The 17,519-nt window shown below is 37.1% G+C and overlaps 2 protein-coding genes across 16 annotated transcripts in view; one reads left to right on the plus strand and one right to left on the minus strand.

Moving 5' to 3' along the window:
* The window catches only part of ZNF804B (zinc finger protein 804B), a 501,979-nt gene that overhangs the window by 15,810 nt on the left and 468,650 nt on the right, over positions 1-17,519 (plus strand). The window lies entirely within an intron of this gene.
* Positions 1-17,519, minus strand: part of TEX47 (testis expressed 47) — a 29,906-nt gene that overhangs the window by 7,107 nt on the left and 5,280 nt on the right. For 3 of the 15 annotated variants that reach the window (XR_011438156.1, XR_011438168.1, XR_011438163.1), the window contains exons 3-5: positions 15,284-15,417; positions 9,698-9,815; positions 7,319-7,728 (exon numbers count right to left, since the gene is read on the minus strand). The gene's annotated coding sequence lies outside the window, so the exon portion shown is untranslated. Of the gene's footprint in view, positions 1-7,103; positions 7,729-9,697; positions 9,816-9,957; positions 10,088-13,152; positions 13,227-15,283; positions 15,418-17,519 lie in introns of those variants that run through there. The other 12 variants (XR_011438159.1, XR_011438162.1, XR_011438167.1 and 9 more) reach the window with 9 other exon arrangements.

A 17,519-nucleotide genomic window follows, 5' to 3' on the forward strand; every position in this document is an offset into this window, starting at 1 on the left:
ATGGGATCAATGGAAGTAATAATTATACTTTCATGAAATTCTCTAAGTTTTCTATGCTAGACATAGTGGTATTTAAACGGAATGTTATTTCTTAACTTTTGTATTGAAGAATAATGTAATATATAAATTTTCAAAAATCATAAGTGTACAGCTTTTTAATGCCCCACATGTAGATCTAGAACACTACAACTCCCCGGAAGCCCCAGGTGTGCCCCTTACCAAGCACCACCCACCCCAAAGGCAACCAATTGTCTGAACGGCAGATTATAAACTACCTTTTTAAAAAAATGTTGTTAAAATGAGTTTTACTAAAAAATACATACACTTGCAGCTCAATTGACAGCAAAGGCCCTCCTTTTTGGGGGCGATAGGTAACTAGGTAGTGTTTCAGCTACTTCCCTTTTCTACTTCACTTTGACCGCAGCTAGCTTGCTAACTGTTTGAAACAAATGAACAAAAGAATACTGATTAGGTAAGAATGAATGGATTTGTGCTAATAAAACACATGGATTGTATCCAAGTGACATCTCCGAAGTATTTCATTATCTTTTCCTTAATATTACAGGTTGAAATTCGAAGATTTGACCATAATGTAGATTTAGAAATCTTGCAAGTGGTTAGGAATGCCTGTTGAGTTTTCATTATTTGAGAGGAAATGTGAATTATGGATTTAGTGGCAAGATAAAAATAAATTATTAAAGGAAAGAAACCCCTAGCTTGGACTTCTCATAAGAAGTGAAATTTATGTGCAAATGATATGTAAACTTTATTACAAAAGTTGTTATAATTTCACATGCATGCAAAGGGATAAAATATGTTTCTGTTACTATGGAAACAGGATTATCACCAAGATTATAGATAAAACCCAAACACCGCTTATATTAATCAATCCTAATTTAAATGAATTTAAATGTATTTAAAGAACTAATAATGTATTTTCAATCAAATTTAATGCTCATCTTCCAATATTCATATGCCACGTAGTATGAGCTGAAGAGTTCTATATGATGTTGCTGGAAGAATCTTTGGTGACAATCACTGAGGAGTTGCTTTCTTACTATTATAGAAGAAAGATTTGTGAGACTGCATTATAAAGGAAGAGTAGTGAAGAATAATAAGTCTTTCTATGTACTCCTTCCAGTAGTAGGTAACTTTACTGTGAATTTTTTTTTAAATCACAGGGAATAGAACAGGTGAGAAATTATAATTGGCATAGACATATTCATAGGGAGTGGTCTTGGGTGGATTTACGTAGTATATAAACATTACTGAATCTGAAGATATTAAAATTAGACCCAATAGACAGTAACTAGAACACAATATATGATCTGCTTGAGTGACAAAAATTCAGGTACAAAAAGATTTTAGATTCTTCCTTGTCATGAGTATAAAGCTAGCCCTAAGATTCAATTTCTGATCTTGGTGAGTGCTGTGTTTGGTGAAGTGTGGAAAGAGTCTGCAACCTCAAATTTTTTACCACCCTGTTTGACCAGTGGTTTTCAGCTTGTCGTTGTTTTAGTTTTTAAGCTATGATATATATGCTTTGTTCAAAGGAAATCCTAGGAGCCAAGCAAAATAGAAGCAGCAGAACTGCTTTGGCTAAAGGTGTGAGGAAGTTCTTGGGTGGTGAAAGGCCCCTCCTTGTATCTGGGCAGGGAGGATGAGCAGGGAAGCTACATCTGGGCATAAGCCCTGGAGCTTTATGGTTTGAATACCTTTTAGATGGACCATGAAACGTAAGTACCTGCTCTTTCCAAAACATAGTTAAACTGCTTCTATTTTACCGGAGTAACTCAATTAGCCATTTGACACATTGCCAATTAATTCCATCACTAGACATTGATTATATATTTCACTCTTTGTTTTCAAGTTTTATAAAAAACATTAAAGTGACTTTGGGAGTTCAAGAACACCTTAATGGATAAGCTCAAGGAGGCTCAAGAAGTTTTCCCCTGAGCTGAGTGCCCAAGGAGGTGGGGAGGCTGACTTTAAATAGGGTCCATGGGCATTAGTCAGTGTAGGGCAGAGACCGGGATAGGGAAGGCTGGTTTTGGAGAAACCCAAGATTTCTAGAATTGAAAACAGGAAAACATTTCGGTTGGGGAGTCAAAGTCATTCATTCAGTCATGTATTTAAGTATTGCTAAGGGTCTACTATGTGCCAGGCACTTGCTATAGCAAAACTGAAAGGTAAATCACACTGTGGGAAGAGAAGACATACTTCTCATGAACTAAGCTTTGCTAAGCGACAAAACTCCTTTGTGTAACACAAGAAAAAAAAACAGTGAGGAAAGCATCTGAAATGGATGAACTGAGATAACTATCCATGTTAATGTGGTTCAATTGGCCCATGGCACTGAGCACTTAGGTCAGAGTTTAAAATTAATTTAGACCTAGACAATTCTAAACTTTTGTAGGCTTTTCATTTTGTCCTTTTGATTTTGTTTTCTTTTGGATTTCTTAGAAAATTTTTTAAAAACTGTAGTCACCTGCGTGAGACCAAGGGAATGACAGCAGTTGAAGGTAGGGTTCCTGTAATCCTGCTGGTCTGGTGTGGGATGCAGCCTAAGGGGCCAGCACCAAAAACAGGATCAGCTGAGGACTGAAGGGATATAGTAGGTGTGGCGCCTAGGAGAGAGAATATTAGAGCACTAGACTGGGCTTCTTGTGGCATGAGGGCGTGAGTGCCCCCTTTTTCTTGGAGATCTGTATGTGGGGGAGGCATGGTTGGCTACTACACATAGAGAAGGTTCTGTTTGTATTCCTCAGGGAATCCTCCATTCCTAGTGGCCCATGCCAGACATTTCAATTTAGATGCTGCTAAATGCAAATATACATAGAAATATCTCTTCATCCTGTTAGTTATTTATTCTTCAATGTGAATAAAAGATCTGGAAGACATTCTTCTTTTAACCTAATACCTCGGGTGTTAGGTCCCTAAAAGAAAAGGAAGCAAACCTTTGAAGAAGATAAGGAAAGCATAGTATGGGAGCATGAAAGTGAGTTTTAATTTAAGGGTCTGCTTTGGAAGGACTTTAGGGCTCCCTAGAGAGTAGAGACCACAAAGAGGAAGCTCCTAAGTGAAAGATGAGTTTGAGGAAGATTAGCCCTGAGCTAACTGCTGCCAATCCTCCTCTTTTCACTGAGGAAGACTGACCCTGAGCTAACATCCATGCCCATCTTCCTCCACTTTATATGTGGGACGCCTACCACAGCATGGTGTGCCAAGCGATGCCATGTCTGCATTGGGGATCCGAACCGGTGAACCCCAGGCTGCCAAGAAGCGGAATGTGTGAACTTAACTGCTGCGCCACCGGGCCGGCCCAGAAAGATGAGGATTTAAAGGACCTTGGCTGGAAGAGCTCTGTGTTACTCTGCTTGGAAGATACATACACCTATTACTCCAGGTTCTTGGTGGAAAATTCTCAGGGAAACTATGGCTCTGCCTCAAAGCTGGTGAAGTTCAGATCCTAAGTTTTCACAAACCATTTTGGGGTCCTTACTACATCCTGGGCACTGTACCAAGAGCTGATGATACTGAGGTAAATACATTGACATGGTATCTGTCCCAGTGGACTACAGACAGGGATTGAAGATAGGTGATAGACAGTTTTTTTTTAAATTTGATAATATCCTATTTATAAATGTACAAATTCTTGTGAAGAAAAAAGTAACCGATGTTAAAAAGGGATATAATAGGGTTAACCTAATTATTCCTAGAAATGGGGAAGACTTCCCAGAGTAAAAGATGGCTAATTTGAGACAAGAGGAATGAGCAGGAGTTATCCTGGCACGGAGCCCTAAGACAGGACCCAAGGAAAGACTCCCAGGCCTGGGATGTGGGTGTGGGCTGAGGGGATGAGGGGATGTAAGATGAGGCAGGATTGGCAGGTAATGGCCAGCCAGGTGGGATCCTGTAGGCCATACAACAAGGAAATTGTCTCAGGTAGAAATATGGCTTTTAATCTCACTACAAACTAAACACTCTGTGGTCCTGACATGAGATCTTCTGATTACTTCCTATGGGTTGTGCCAAATGAGACACTAACCATGGCTTTTTTGTGTTGTCGTTGTCATTACAAATAAAAATCAGAAATGATTTATAAACAAGAAAATAAGAGTACCAGAGTTGAATCATCCTTAATCTTAGTTACTTGTACAATAAGTTCATTATGAATAGGCCCTTATAAGGAGAGAAGAACTGAGAATTAACTTTATAGATCTATGCACAAGAATGAAATCAGGATTTAAGTTTCACCCAAAATATTCCTCTTTGCTGTTTTTGGATAATCTGGGGTGGTCTGGCCAAATGAGGGCTTTCTTGCTTTGAGGATATATAACATTTCTATCCAGAAAACAGGAAAATGGAGGGTGTCTGGGATGTTTTGAATCAATTATAGAAACTCATTTTGCCTTTGTGAAGGAAGTTGGATCAGAAGGTATTAGACAGCAGTAATATAACAACACTGAAGATCCAAGGTAATAATCAATTACTTCTTTAGATGAGACACCTCTCTGGATCTCTGAAATGCATGTGTGGCCACTAAAAGACGAATTCCTTCCAGTGTTGCTTGGTGACAAATGTTGCATGTTTTGATATTTATTTAAAAGTTTATAATAAAAACTTTGATGTGTGTAGGGTTTTTTGTATTGTTTATGTACATATTTTACCTTGTTTTATGCATTTATTCTCCTGCTCCTACAATTTTAAGGTGGGAGCATGTATATTTTCCCTTCATGTTTTAAGTATAGAGAAGAGGTTAAGCGTATTGATTTTAGAGTTGGACTGAACTGGTTTGACCTCCCACTCCAGCTTTAACTAGCTGTGTGACTGCTTCCGCACTCTGAGCCTCAGCTTGTTCACTGGTGACGTGACTTGCCTGATAGGGCCACTGTAAGAAATGAAGGAGCTAATGAATGTTAAGTGCCAATGAAAGGCAGCTGATGGTTACTCCTACAGTAATTGGCTTGTTCTGTCATGAGCAGATTTCCTTGACCCCTTAAAATGTCCTCAGCAATAACTGGGAAATTAGCCCTTTTATATCAAATTGTTGAAACTGTTGCTCTTTTGGGTGGCCCTATAAGATTGCTCTTTACTGTACTTGTGTTTTCTTGGGAAGAGAAGCACAGGCATGGAGGACAATTATCTTTCTGTTTAACACAACCATTGAAAATAGCAGCCCTGTGTTTTCACAACTTTCATAATGAAAATGCTCAGTATGCCCTACTTTCTGGATGCAGCTTTAACTCAAGACGATGACACATTTGAAGTGGCTTTTCTATTTTTCCTATTCCTTTTGTCAAAGCATATTGAGTTAAGTAGATGAGTTGTTTTTATGAGCTTGCTGCCATGTGGAAGGAATTTTTCTCCTTTTCTATTAGGGATAGATATTTAATCTAAAACGACTGGTTTTGCTGATAAGCATCCAACCTCATTACTGTGTTTAAATATCTTTCATTGCCTTTGGAAATTCTAATGAACCAATCGGATGTTTTTCTCTCCATCACTTTCTCTCCCCAATGAAAACCTACTTTAACAGTAAAATATTTGAAAGGAGGAAATATTATGTGACTAAGGGTTGTATATGTTATGCATATGATCACATTATGAGCAAATATTAAGTTCCACTTGTAGATACAAGCTTTTAATGCATACATTCTGCTCTTAGTACATGCAGAAAGTATTCCATCAATGTATATCATTTGCACTTCATGTTGCAAAAAGCATTGGTATCAGTGTTTAGTCAGGATAACAGAAACCATTCTCAGCTTTTCAAACAGAGGGAGTACAACTCGTGGAATTGTTTACAAATGTGTTGAAAAGCCTGAGGGAGAGAAGAGGAAGGTGCTATTACCCAGAGATTAGTAACATGTAACTGCAGGAAGCCACTACAGCCCCTCGGGCTGGAGCAGCAAAGGAGAAAGTGGTATTACTTGAACCCTACTTACTCTGATGGCCCTGCTGCTGCTGCTGAAACCACTTTCACTGCTCCTGCTACCATCTCTGATTCTCTGCACCTGGGAAAAACTCTTTGTTTTAAAGGATGCAAGTGATAAGATTGAACCACCTGGATAATCCGGGATCCCCTCCTCATCTGAAGGTCCTTGGTTTTAATCCCATCTGCAAAGTCCCTTTTGACGTGTAAGATGGTATTCACAACATCTGAGAATTCCATCATGAGCATCTATGGAGGCCATTATTCTGCTTACTACACCGCAGAATTTTAGATTCACATACGTCTGTGGTTAGTCACTGGTTATTATCTCACAAAGACATCTCAAACACATAATCTCCAAAACTGAACTAATCTTTCACCAAGTGTGTTCTTCTTTGGTTAGGAACATCATCTTCATGCAAGAAGCTAAGGTTGAAGCTTCAGAGTGTTTTTCTTGATCCCTCATCAAACTGGTAAATCTGCTAATTTTAATTCCTAAATATTTCTCCAATCTACTTCTGCCCTGAACCTCTCCTACCTCCTGCTAAGGAATGCAAGCATTTTCCATTTTCCTGAAACTAAAATACTTTTTGATTAACTGTGTCTGGCGTTGTGCTAGCTGGTGGAGCTACTGAGGTAAATGAGGTACCTATGTTGTCTGCTCTAGTGGAATTTACAGTCTGGAATGTAAAACACACATTAAACAAATACACCTGTATGATAAATGTCCTGGAAGGGGACATTTCTGATTTTTCTGATTATGATTCGTTTTTCAAAAATTGGAGTTAATAATTTGTGAATATTCGAGAAAGGTCACCATGTTGGCTGATTTAAATGAAATCAGTAGTAAGTGCTTTTTTGTGTGTATATGTATCACTTTCACCTGATTCTAGAATATAAAGATGGAAAATAAGACTTGTAAATTACATGTCAAATATGGCAACTTAGTTCCTTGTAATAAAATCAAGGTAGAATGGCCTTTAGAGTTCATCTTCATCACTTATTGTCTAAATGGGGCCAAACTGCAGTTTTGAGGCTCCTACACCAGACTTAACAGAATCAGAATGCTGGGGGTGAGGCCTGCGATGTGCATTTTAAACAAGCAGCCCACGAGTTTGTCATATGTACACATTAGCATTGTGAAATTATTGAACCAATGTCTACTCACCAACACTCCCTTGATTTGTAACTCAGAGGCCAGAGGCTGAGGAAGGTTTTATGACTTGCTCACTCTCTGTCCCCTCCTTTTTTCACTGGTAACTCCTGTGGGTATCCTCCATGAAGCTTCCCTGATGTTCTAAGCACCTCCTAATGCCCAGGTCACAGTCAAAGTAACAGGCAGGAAGCACTCACTCTATGTCACATACTATGCCAAAACAAGCCTTTTGTACATTGTCTTATTTAATTCTCAAAACAATCTTAAGATGTAGGTGCTATTATCTTCCATTTTGCAGATGAGATGGGGCTCCACATTTCACAACTACTCAGTGCAGAGAGCTTGGGCTTGGCTCCAGGACCTTCAGATTCCAAAGGTCAGGTGTAAAATCACTGAGAATTAATTACTTTCTCTCTGTGCCACCATGACAATTTTCACATTCCTTTATTACAACATAATGGCATTTTAATTCTTGGTTCACATATCTGTTTCTCTTTCTTTGAGTCTCCTGGCAGTAGGATCTGTGTTTTCTTCATACAGGTAAATGACAGTACCTGGGTGCTCCAGTCTGTAGCTTAGTAGGCACTTGATAAAAACTCTGTCCACTTGGTCATTCTTTTTTATACATTCATCAGTCCTAGTCAATTAGAGTGAGTCAAAATGAAAACATTAAGTAAAAGTAAATGTAAAATTTGGGTTTCTACACATATGGCAAAGTGAAAAGATAAAATTTTTGGCAAAATATTCATATACACAGCAGTCAATGTGTAGGTATAATAAACTAATGTTCAGACTTTAGTAAGAAACTAATGGTAAAAACACTTGTTACTGGAAATTATACAGACAATAAAGGCACTTTCCAAGAACCCAAAGACACTAAGAATACAAAACAATTCAAAAGTGAAGCCAACACTTCAAAAATTTTATCTCACATAACTTGCAAATAACGTTACAATTTTTCAAGGTGAAAACTCCAAATTATCTCTTTACAGGAAGAAATAAAAAAATATATTTTGCTTCCCTTATCATTATGTACTTTTTCTTATTTTTGTCATATACTGATTCTGCTCATGGCTGTGATTATTAAAAATCGATTTATGTACTTCAGGTGAAAAGTGAAGTAGTGTTATTACCTTATTCCTTCAGGTACATATATAATTAAGCAACCAATTTCTTGTTAGAAACATATAATGGAAGCAAAAACCCGTAAGACTGACATAAGTCCATTTTCATCTTAATAGAATTTGAGTTCTTTGAAATAATAATAATAAATCCCTTCATAAGTATATTAAGCCATTTAATTACAATGTGGGATGATTTTCTCATGTTCCTGTTATTACTGAAGAATGTAAGTAGGGTATTCATAACACATATTAATAAAAGTCAATTAACTGATCAGAGTCCAGTTGCCTGAATTGGCATTTAAGCCAATCGGGGGTAGCTCATGTTCTTCCAGAGTATATTAAGAGCAGCAGCCAAAGCCTGCTGAAGGATACTCTGTGCTTTACCCTGCTGGGGGATTTTCCAGACTATCTCTGGACTAGAGGATCCTCGCTGCAAAAGCATTATCTATCAGCAACTTGACTAATTGACCTGATGTCCCTGAGGTCTCCCTGGGCTGCTAGTCAGAATTCAAACCATCTTATGTCCTTGTCATGAAGCTTATTGTCATAACTGCATTATGGAAACTGCAACCTTGCAGAGTGTACCTAAACTCTGATGACTTCAAGAAGCATTTATTGCGTTGCTGGTTATCCTCATATATGATGTATCTCATTTAATATTTAGGTGCTCATTCAATTTACAGGTGACAAAACTGAGGCCCAGAGAGGTTAAATAACTTTCTCAAGGTCACAGTTAGCCAGCAGAAAATATGAGATTTGAACACAAATCTTCTAATGTGAAACCTAGAGCTCTTTGCACTATGTCTTAAGTTGCTTTGAAAAATGTTTGTCAGGCTGCTAAGGAATTGTTTGCTTCAAGAGGAAAAAAGCCAACAAAAATCCACTTCGACTGACAAGTAAAAGAGAAGAATTGTTATTGGAAGGATTCAGGGGAAGAAAATGCTACCAGGCCTTGGTCAGGGCTGGGAAATGGAATCAGGAGCTGAGGTGACTCTTTGTATCTCTGGTATTGCTAGATATCACATCTCTGTTGCTTACTTCAGCTTCATCATTTGCTGCCTTATGAATGAGCTTTCTCTGCCCCTAGTAGACAATGACTAGTCCAGCCTGTGTTCTCTGTGTGTGTATGTGCATAGAATAGGTCAGGAGGGGGAAGAGAGAGGGGACGGGGGTGAGGGTGACAGGGTCACACAGTCTGTGGCCCACACACAGAACTATGGGCATAGGTATTTTGAGGAAGCTGCATGGACAGCTTCTCAGAAGGGAGTCAGAGCAGAGGTGGGAGGAGATAATTGGTGGGGAAGTGATCTGTATTATTTATACATAGCCTTTCTTGTACTGCACTGTTAAACTTTGATAGTTAAATCCCTGGTTCTCCTACTTGTTTGGGAGGAGTTTTATGAATCTTAATTGGTTCCTCTACTTTGGGTTACCAGAGTTGTATATATATTCACATGTACGTATATATATGTACATACATACCAATATCTCTATCTATAATTATGTTCCAAATATGCACATATAATTCTATTTATGCAAGCATTTTTTCCTATTAATCAACTGGGAGTCGTCTTCATCAAAAGGTGTTTTGGTGTCTTTTCTATAATACAAAGGGGAAATCATATTCTTATTATGTTGTAAACTAATTGTGCTTATACAGCTATCATTTGATTAATATTAGCAAGAAAACCAGCTAGTGCTGGAGAGAAGAAATAGCAGTTCTGTTAGTAGACTGTGCCTACCTGTGAGCTGTGCTTTCCAGCTCCTCTGACATGGTACAATACCCTGAGTAAACATCTTTAGCAACAGACATGGGTGAGTGGCCCTCCTAAGAATTATCCCACAAAGCAGTTTTTATGGACAGGAGGACTCCTGAGGAAAACACCACACTCATTTCAGCTTAATATTATATGAAAGCCCTAAACATCTTACAGTTTACAAAAACACTTGCTACTTGTGCAAGAAGGTCAAAAGTGAAAATGTCAAACTGGTGATTACCTCTCCTTGTATGTGGCAAAAGGAATACAAGAACTGCTGAGATCATCCCATTAAAAAAGATAAATATTGAGTACATTCATGGATGATGTCCTGGCTAAAAAACATCCAAGGTAAGAACTTTATTTATCTTTCACAACCTATCATTCAGCTGTTCACCCCTAAAAATTCAACCCAATAATCTTATGGCTAATATGCTAAACTTTAAAACACTTCAAGTTTTTGCATGTTGTTTGTGCTTTGTAAGACTGTGGAAAGTAACATTTCATAATATGTGGATTTTTGGGAAATATTCTGTACCAAGAGTAAGGCAATAGAAGTGTCATTTTGATTTCACCAGAGGGAATAAGAAAGATGTGGGAAATGTCCAGCTCTTGCCCTGCTCTCAATCAGCACCGGCCTTTGTTAATCTACTTGCTTCATTTTCCTCATTGAAGGACTAGGCTGCAATAGACAACATCTAAAGCTCCTTTTAGTGCTAGCATTCGTGTGCTTTCTTAATCTATAATATCTTAGAAAGATACCAATCATGTCTCTTAACAAAGATTACATTTTAAAAAGAGATGCTGATCATTGTTGAGGAGGGTAATGGATACGTGGGTTCCTTAAACAATTCTCTTTACTTTTGTGAATGAAATTTTTCAAAAAGACAGAGACAGAGAGACATGGCTATAGAGAATGGTGGCAATAATAAGGAAATGCTACCAGAAGTAGATGAAACTTATCTTCTCTATCCTAAAAAAACATGATATGTGAGTTTATTTTAATGAGTCATCTAAAGAGGAAAGGTGATATAAGCAATAGGATGTAGTAGAAAGCAGAAGTGGAGAAATTGGAAAACCTTGCAAGTCCTCTTAAGTCACCTCAGTTGAAATGCTTTATCATTTTGGTATGAGTGCTACATAAGATGTACTTATAGTCAAGTTTAATGAGTATACATTACAGAAATAAATGGTTCATGAATTCACCATCATTTTGGATTATGCATTGTGGCTCTTTAAAATCATTAGTTTGGAAAATTCAGATTTGATTGTAATTTGCAATTTCCTATCATGTCCTGGCTGGGCAAAGAAGGAAGCAATCTGGAAAAGGGCCAGAATTCAGAGAAAAATTTACAAATGCAGTGTGGTTGGTCCATAAAGTAGATAACGCACATGGCATAATCTGCAATCAACTATAAAATTTGACCATGGAAATAACAATGGAATAACCCCAAGTTTGAACTGTAACTTCAGAGCTCACACATATTCTGAAGTCACTTTCTGCACAGCTAGGTTTCTTCTAGGGATAAGTGCAATTATTTATCTAACAAATGTTCATTGAGCAACCTTTCTTTTCTAGAACTGTACAGTCATTTGAGGACCTTCAAGGTACAAGACCACATCTTTGCCATTTGAAACTGGGTAGAACTTTTTTCCCCTTGGGCCATGATTGGATGTGTAATCTCACATAAAAGGACAGATTCCTTCCTGAACCAGAATAAATTGGTGGTCTTCCTTTTAGTAAAAATTTTAGAATCTTAAAAGGGACCTTTACATTCCAAAATTGACTCTGCATATTCATAGCAACTAGCTCAACGGCCAAACTTTTAGAAATATTGTTTATACTTGTTCCATTTCCTCACCCAACCCTCATTCCTCAACCTAGTGCATCCGGTTTCTGCCTCCACTAGACTATGTAAGTCACTCTTTCCAAGTCGCCTCCTTGACATTAAATCTACTTTTTAGTCCTTTCCTTACTTGACTTTGAGACAGCAGTTCATGCTGTTGAGTACTCTCTTTTTTAGGAAATCTTTTGACTTCCATGACACTACCCTCATCTGCTTTTCTTTCTCTGTTCCTCAGCAATTTAAATTAAATAATGTCTCCTTAGACTTCTCTGTAGGTCCCTGTTCTTCTTCCCTTTGCATTCCTCAGGGTTTTGAAGTAGGCTCTCTTCTTTGTTCACAATATATGCTTGCTTTAGGTGATAGCACTACTCCTGAACCCTCAGTCATCATCTATGGTGATCTCCAAATCTCCCTCTCTATACCAGACCCATCTCCTGAGCATCAGGGCAATATATCCAGCTCTCTAATGGATAGTTTAACGTTGTTTCTCAGACACTTCAAATTCAGCATGTTCAAAAAACAAAACTTCATCTCACTCCCTGAACATCCCCATCCTGCTGCTCTTCCAGGATTGTCTGTCTCAAGGAACGGTACTCCCACCTGCCAGGTATTTTGTCCTTGACTCCTTTCTCTTCTTCACACTCTGGACTTTCAATCAAATACCAGGATGTCCAACATATCTCTTGATTTTTGCCATCTCTTCTATTCTTGTTGTCATTATCTTTGTAGAGATTTCCTATGATCTTTTCCCCTGATTACTGTAATAGCCTCCTAACTAGTATATCTATCTAGTCTAGTTCCTAGTTCTCTCCCAATTTCTTCTCCCAATTCAAAATGGTCCTTCTATAATGCATATCTAGTCATGGCATTTCTCTGATTAAAACAGGACTGTGTCCCATTTCACTTGAGATGAAGTCATGGTGTTTATGTAGCTTTAAGTGTCTGCATAATCTGGTCCCATGCTTAACCATCCAGTCTTAGCTCTTATGGTTTCCCTTTGTACTTCAGGTCCTTCCTTATTGAAATTCTTTTAGTTCTTTCAGCACAGTATGGCTCTTCTTGCCTTCAGATTTTAGAATATCCCTCTACTAGAGTATATATATCTCCTCTGGCAGGAACACTCTCCTCCTACTCATTGCCTATTTTTTGGCTCACTTCTATTTAACTTTCAGAAATCCTTGTGTGTTTCTTCCATCAAAGGCATCCCTTAATCCTCTAAACTAGATAAAGTTAGGAAATCATTGCAACTTGTATATCCATGATCATAGCAATTATTATAATTGTTTAATTTTCTTTTATGTGTCTGGGGTAGAGGGAGACAGAGACTACATACCTTCTCAAGTAGAAATTATGCTTATTTGCTCATGATTGCATTGCACCCCTGAGTTTCCTTGCTTGACAAAGTGCCTGAAATAGTTTTTCAGTTCATTACTAAATGCAGAGAGAGAACAAAATTCAATGTGTGTCATGTTGTCCCATGACCAATTGAGAGAAACAGGGAGAAAGCCTTTTCAATATAATGCCAAAGGATATCTTTTCACCTAAATTTTTATTACAAGTGGAATAAATGATATACTAATGAATTTGGGGGGCCCTATGGAGGCTTTTTTGTGTTTTTGTCTCACGTGGCCCCAACACATGACTGTACAGATAGAAGGAAATCAATAAATAATTATTGAATTAAGGGTTTGAATGACTTTGAATTGATTAGGGGAATGCATTAAGCTCAATAAGCTGTGCTGATTTTAATTATGGTTCCACAGAATGCAGATATAAGATTGAGGGGAGCTTTGATGGTGAATATCAGACTCAGATGATCTTTGGGAGAATTTCTCCTTTAGCTTAATTTATTTTAACTTATCAAACTGTTTTCACTTTTCTTTCCTAAAAGTTACTTACTTATATCAGAAAATACATGTTAGTACTTAGCCATTTCAACAAAGTATGAGATTTAATATAATGCATGTGCTCTATACCTCATCCAAAGATATTGATAATGGAAATATCAAACAAAAATTATTCCAATTTGATGCTGTAGCTATAATATGGCAGTAGTTAAAAACATAATCTTCCCCTACAAACTCCATACTCCTTGTATATTTCCTACCTCAGGAATGGTACCATCATGTTGGAAAAACTAGGAACCTAATATATTTTACACCTTTCTCTCCCTTATAACCTATGTTTACTTACCTCCTAATTACCTCTCAAATTGATCCCCATAGATCCATTTCCACAGTCTTTAATCTAGTTCAAGCTATTATCATCTCCTGCCAGAAAATTTGTAACCACTTACTAAGGAGGCTATCTGCACCAACATGTCCCCTGCCAGCCCATTCTCTACTCAGCAGCCAAACCAATCTGATTGTGCCCTGCTTAAAATCTTCAATGGCTTCCCATCAGCCTTAAAGAAAAATGCCTCACTCTTGATTGTTTTTTCTGAAGCCACAGTGCTACCAAACTTGCTATTTAGATATCATAATCTAATATATAGATTTCTGGCTTTTTAGTTTCTCATCCATCTTTACACTAAAATGGATGCAATCAGGATGAATTTTTTAAAGGAAAATGTTTGTATTGCCCCCAGATGTTATCTGATAAGGTTCATTAGTCATTCATTTAGACATTTGGCTTCAAAATTTTAATTAAAACACCTTAATCCTGTCCTCTTCCTGCCTGGTTGTTAAAATAACAGTCTTTCCTTTCAGACACATTTTTGAATAACAGTTCAGGGGTTTCATGGATTTCTTTATAATGTTCATAGAGTCTATGATGTAGATGAACATAGACCCCAAAAAGAATAAATTACATGTTCAAGGGCACGTAATGAGTTAGTAATAGAGTACATAACAAAGCTCAGTCATCTCACTTCAATGATCTTTTCATTTTTTCATTTTGATTTTTGGCTGGAATAGAGTACGTACTCAAGAATTGCCACTGTATAGGATAGAAAGTGAAGAATCAAAGAATTAAAATATTACAAGGTATGTAGTTTTAATCTATGATAAAACAAACCTTCTTGTAGAATGTTATATTATTTTTAGCTGCAAAAAGCAAAGTATTGTATAAACTGGGAAGAGACAGAGGAGAAAGGTGAGACTTGAGTGAGAGATATCCCTGAGGAGGTCATTACGCTAGAGTGTATTTTGGTGAAATGTAAATATGTTCAATACTCAGACATTTATTTCTTCCTCCATAAACCAAGGCTTTGCATTTAATGCACTGTTTTTTAAATAGTGTCTTTAAAAATGGCTTAGTATTTTAAAAACAGATCAGAAATGTGAACTATATAATTAAAATGGAATCTAATTTACACTTTAATAATAACCAAGCAAATATAGCTAATAGATAAATATTAGTCTTATCAAGCGTACATCTCAAAGAACAGCTAAGAGTGGCTAGTGAAACAAGGACTTGCAGAACACATAGAAAACATCTTTAAATATTGAATAAATGATGTGTACCTTACTAACAGCTTGCTCAGATGCTCCAACAGGAAAGAGTATTTTTAATCCAATGAATTGAGAATAAACTTCTATCCTTGTCTCATTGAGTAGCAATACATACTGAATCTCTTCCAGAAAATATTGTTGGTATCCTTCCAAATTAGAGTGGAAGAAATTATTATGTGGGTAAAACTGAAGATTTCAGATGTGGTGCAACCGTTATATTTTAACTTGCTATTTTAAAGAGCTTTGTAGACAATGGCCAAAACCCAATCAATCATATAGGAACATTTTAATATATTGAAATTCCACAACCATTTTGATAAAAGTAAAATTAATGTAAAGAAGAAATTCTTACAGATATTTTAAATGAATTTCTCTAAATGAGGCACTAAAGATACAAATACCAAAAAATCCTGCGGTAATTGCTTACAAGTTGCTGGTGGGAAAATGAATGTGAAAATAAACAACAGCAATATGACAGGAGAATTGCTAGAATGTGGTTGAGTACCATGTACAATGAGGACAGAAAAGGATTTCTTGAGTTTGCCAGGCTTCGCAGAGGAAATAAAATTTGATTGATAAACAGAATTTCGCTAAGAGAAGTACGGAAGGAAATTAAAGGTGAAGAGCTTGGAAATAGTGGGAAACCTTTAGAGAACAAAGTGTGAAGAGAGATAAAATAGTGGACACAAGATGAGGCTGGGATCAGAGAATCAAGGCTTTGCAGATCATGATAGAATTTTACTGCTTTGTCCTGGAGGTGAGGTGGAAGCCACTGAAGAATTTCCATCAGAAGAATAACATTTATTGAGTGCTTACTGTATGCCAGGATCTTTACACCATTATTTCATTAAACACTCATAACCAATCCTATAATGTAGATAATGTTATCACACTCATTTTGTAGATGAAGAAACAGGTACAGAAAGGTAAAGAAACAAATTACAGATCTACAAAGTTGCAGAGCTAGGTTTCAACACAGCAATTTGATACTGGAAGTGGTTCTCTTAAAACTTATGCTTACTGCCTGTAATTTTGATAGAATAATATTATATAGACCACAAAGAGAGAGAGGAGGCAGAGAGGATTGGAGTGAGGGAGCTCCATAATGAGGGCACTGAAACAAGGCTGGACACTAGAAATACTTACCATGAGTAAGATGGACTGGGCTTGGATTGATTGGTTGTCAGTAACAAAAAGGAAGGGAGGAAATTAGGACAACGTCAAAATTTCTGACTTGGCAACTGTGTGGGGAATGGTCCATTTTATAGAAACAGGGAGTACAAGTGGGAGAGCAGATTGAAGGAATAGTGGTGGCAGAGAATGACACATTCTACCTAAAGCCCCTGGAGGTGGAGATGCTTGTGGAAATCCAGTGGGAAGTCTCAAGAAGGCACTGTGTAAGAACTGGAGCACAGGAGGGGTATTAACACTTAAAATTAAATCCAGACCCCTAACTCTGACCACAATTAGTTATGTAAAGTGCTGAAATGGAAATAGGGGACTACTGTTATCAACTCTTGCTTTTCCTATTCACAAAACACTTAATGTCTTTGGGTCTCATAATCATTATCTGCAAAACAAGGGTAGTAAAGCAGATATTTGAAAGGTACCTTTGGAGGTTCTCTTTATATTCTCTTAAAATCTATGCACTATATTTATTATATAAATCCTATCAGCAGGCAATCTGGAAGTTTACGTAATTGACCACAAGGGGGAGAACTCTAATTCTACATTAAGTTATTTTCTACAATTTGAAATAATCTAAAAGTACTTTGCTATATGAAGTTGGTGATAGGCTGTCTCATTTTTACTTTCTCGTGGAAGTTGGGGGAATTTTACTGCTAGAGATAGGTTTGGCTGAATCGAAATGTAGTTTTATGTTGCTGAAGTTGACAAAGTTACTGAATGTAAAAATCTAAAGCAATTACTCTCCATGAAGTAATATAGATGCCTCTTTAATTAAAATGAAGACAGTAGAATTTTTAAATTCATCCTGGAAGGGTTTTTCCTTCAAAATAACATTATTTCAGTTATCCTCCATGAAAACTATAACTTCCCTGAAAGTCCTTGGTTACTCTGAAATAAGCATAAGAGCATCAGCATGTCAATCTATTGTAAAGGTACCTGTATCGAAATAAAAGGATTAGAACGGCGCTGGCCACACATTTAAATGTTACGTGTTTATTGAATATATATGAGTATATAAGTTATATGAACATTAAATGTTATATGTTCAGCGTTAAAATAT

The sequence above is a fragment of the Equus caballus genome, chromosome 4 (genome assembly GCF_041296265.1).
Source record: "Equus caballus isolate H_3958 breed thoroughbred chromosome 4, TB-T2T, whole genome shotgun sequence".
Lineage (NCBI taxonomy): Eukaryota > Metazoa > Chordata > Mammalia > Perissodactyla > Equidae > Equus > Equus caballus.